Source organism: Peromyscus leucopus, chromosome 22 (genome assembly GCF_004664715.2).
Source record: "Peromyscus leucopus breed LL Stock chromosome 22, UCI_PerLeu_2.1, whole genome shotgun sequence".
Classification (NCBI taxonomy): Eukaryota; Metazoa; Chordata; class Mammalia; order Rodentia; family Cricetidae; genus Peromyscus; species Peromyscus leucopus.
Window position 1 is genome coordinate 1,324,205 of NC_051081.1, and position 3,680 is coordinate 1,327,884.

Here is a 3,680-nt window from a genome sequence, read left to right on the forward strand (position 1 = left end):
AGGACAATTACCAGGCACGAGTTACATTCACAGCGTCCAGTCCACTTGTATTTGGCAATTTTGGAGAAAATACTCAATTATCTATCCTATCTTGGTGAGTCCAAATTATTGTACCTAATTGGCTTTTTATCATAACTAGACCTTAAAACATTTTCTTAGAGAAATGACTGAAGTTTTTTAAGTCTCTCAGCCTTTATGAACTTCACATCTCTCTTGTGAGTTTCTTTTCTGGATTTGGAAACAAGGAAAACTATAACTATCTAGTCTTCACCTCATCAAAGACCCGAGAAGGATGTAACATTACCTGAGTAAACAGGAAGTACAGAGCAAGCCACTTCTAAAACTATAGAAATGACAGAAACAGCTGGCTGCCTGGACAGCCACCCAAGGTTCCCCTGCAATGTTGAGGCATCCATCTTCAGCCCACAGGCCTAGAATATCTGACAGACAGACTTTTCTGTGAAGCAGGATTTTTGAAGGACTGTCCTGCCTTGTCTTGGCAAAGTTCGGCAGTCCTTTCTTTTATGTCCTGCTGGTCCAGTTTGGACAGCATACTGTCAGCAGTTGAGGTAAGGGCAGTTTCTTGCCCAGTGACTAGTTTGACACGATGAAAGCAAACTCTATACAGATGTTCTTCGATGCCCATGATCCTTTTCTGAAGTAAATTGGTGCTGCCAGGAGCAGATGTGTCTCACTGTCATGAAAAGCATCATGTTATTAAAACATCTTAAATGCCATATTCTGTAGGTCTCTGAAGTGTTTGAAGATGACCTGTCTATCTAAAACATATACTGTTTGACCTTGAAAACATGGCTAAGATGACTGACTATAAGTTTGATTGTAACACGTGACTAACTACTAACCTGAATTTTCTTAATTATCTAAACAGTTTGTAATAATAGCTTTCAAGGACTAGAACTTTACATTACATTTGTTTTAATGCGCTACATAGTTACAATACCTTAAATAAGGATAGAAACACACACACTCACATTCACATATATATCATGTTGTAACAAAAAAAACCTTAAATTTGTATCAACATACAAAAATCCATACCAATGTAAAACATTTAAGATTACTAGTTGCTCTTTAGTTTAGATGTAGATTCACTAATCTACCCTTTTATCCCATCATTCCTATATCTACCCCCTTTTTAGATCTTCTTAGAAAGAAATCCCTCAATCTAACTTCTTTTGTTTGTTTTCCCCTGACCATGACCAATAACATCTTGTAACCAACCCCTCTAAACCATGTTAAACATTCATAACCCACCAACCAACCAAAATCCACCCACCCCACCTTCTGGGAATCTGGGTATTGTGTTCTTAAAATTACTTCCTACTGTCTGGGGGCAACAGCATCTTTACGTGACCCTAAAAAAAAACTGATATAAAATTTATACCCTAAGAAAAGTTTTAAACAGTAAAAATAAAACCAAAGAATTTGAGATTATTGGCAATAGAATAGTCCTTGATTTTTGGTTTTTCTTCTGTCCCATGTCAGGTGGCTCTTCTGACATGAGACAGAGATGACGGATTTTCCTCTAACAAGCATGCTTGGGTTTAGAGGGGAGCCATGTTCCAACTGCAGAGACAGCTTTCATTTTTTTTTTTAACAGGTTCATCTTTTTATTGGACATGTTAACAAAAGACCAAAGCCCATGTCGTCATCAGACTCCTCAGATTCTTCCTTCTTTGCTTCCACTTTCTTCTCCTCAGCTGGGGCAGCAGTGAGGGGGCAGCAGTGGGGGAGGGGGCAGCAGTGGGGGGGCAGCAGTGGAGGAGGGGGCAGCAGTGGGGGGGCAGCAGTGGGGGGGCAGCAGTGGGGGGCAGCAGGGGGGAGGCAGCAGTGCGGGGGGGCAGCAGTGGGGGGGCAGCAGTGGGGGGCAGCAGGGGGGGGCAGCAGTGGGGGGGCAGCAGTGGGGGGGGGGGGCAGCAGTGGGGGGGCAGCAGTGGGGGCAGCAGTGGGGGGCAGCAGTGGGGGGGCAGCAGTGGGGGGGGCAGCAGTGGAGGAGGGGCAGCAGTGGGGGGCAGCAGTGAGGGGGCAGCAGTGGGGGGGGGCAGCAGTGGAGGAGGGGGCAGCAGTGGGGGGCAGCAGTGGGGGGCAGCAGTGGGGGGGGCAGCAGTGGGGGGGCAGCAGTGGGGGGCAGCAGTGGGGGGGCAGCAGTGGGGAGGGGCAGCAGTGGGGGGGCAGCAGTGGGGGAGGGGGCAGCAGTGCGGGGGGGGGCAGCAGCAGTGGAGGAGGGGGCAGGACCAGCTGCTGGCGCGGCTCCAGCCCCTGGCGCAGGCCCACCAGCCCCTATGTGCAGATGAGGCTCCCAATGTTGACACTGGCCAGGGCCTTTGCAAACAAGCCAGGCCAGGCCAGAAAGGTTTAACATTGACACCAGCTGCTTTAGTGAGGGCGTTGATCTTGTCCTCCGTGACCGTCACCTCGTCGTCCTGCAGGATGAGGGCGGAGTAGATGCAGGCGAGCTCGGAGACGGAGGCCATGTTGCAGATGGCCTGCAGGTCGCCGAATGAAGTGAGGGCCTCACCCCAACGCGGCCTGAGCTTCCTCGGAAGAACCGAGGACCTTGGCGGCAGCTGAGGAAAGGGTCCCAGCTGTAATTTTTAATTGAACTGGGAATACAAAAAAACCATTTGCATTATGTGTCTGTAGGGAACAGCAGAAGCAAACATTTGGGAAGATTTATGAAATTTTATCCTGTTGGAAATGTAATATACCAATAGACCAATTTACTCCTTTTCTTGGGACGTTTTCTCTGGATGATTCATCGTTTTTCTTCAGATGCCTTATTTGTCCAGTGTTCTTCAGATTCCTTAGCTGGATGCATTCATTCTCCTGGAAAGACAAAAACAAAACCCTGCCCCAACCCTAATTTTGGGGAGTTTTCCTTTTGGCAAGCTATATCTGATCAAATGAAAAGCATTTCTTAGTCTTATAAGTTATTTTAGATTGAATGGTCATGCTGGTTGATGAATTATCATCTCTTCTAATGAAGAAGTCTCCCGGGCCTGGAGGCGGTGGTGGCGCACACCTTTAATCTCAGCTAGCACTCGGGAGGCAGAGGCAGGCGGATCTCTGTGAGTTCAAGGCCAGCCTGGGCTACCAAGTGAGTTCCAGGAAAGGCGCAAAGCTACAAAGAGAAACCCTGTCTCGAAAAAACAAAAAAAAAAAAAAAAAAAAAGAATATTTAAAGTTAATAAAGCATAGTGTAATCTATCTTTATTACCCCTTTATGTTTATTAAGGATAACTTCTGCATAGCCTTGGGGGTACATATCATCTTGTGCTCATTCTTGTGGGTTAGCTAGATAAATTAAAGTTGGTTTTCTGCCAGGCAGTATAGTGCACGCCTTTAATCCCAGCACTGGGGAGGCAGAGGCAGGAAGATCTCTGTGAGTTTGAGGCCAACCTCATCTACAGAGTGAGTTCTGGGACAGCCAGGGCTACACAGAGAAACCATGTCTTGAAGGAAAAAAAAAAAACATAAATAAATAAATAAAGTTGTTTTTCTAATAGCCTTGGGCTGCTCCTCTTCAGTTTTAACATGTAATGGTGGTGGTGTTTGTTTTTGATCTTCTGTCTTTTGGGGTCTGCCACCCAGCTATCAAATAAACACATACATGGCAGCTTATTTTTAATTATAAATGTCTGGCCTTAGCTTGGCTTGTT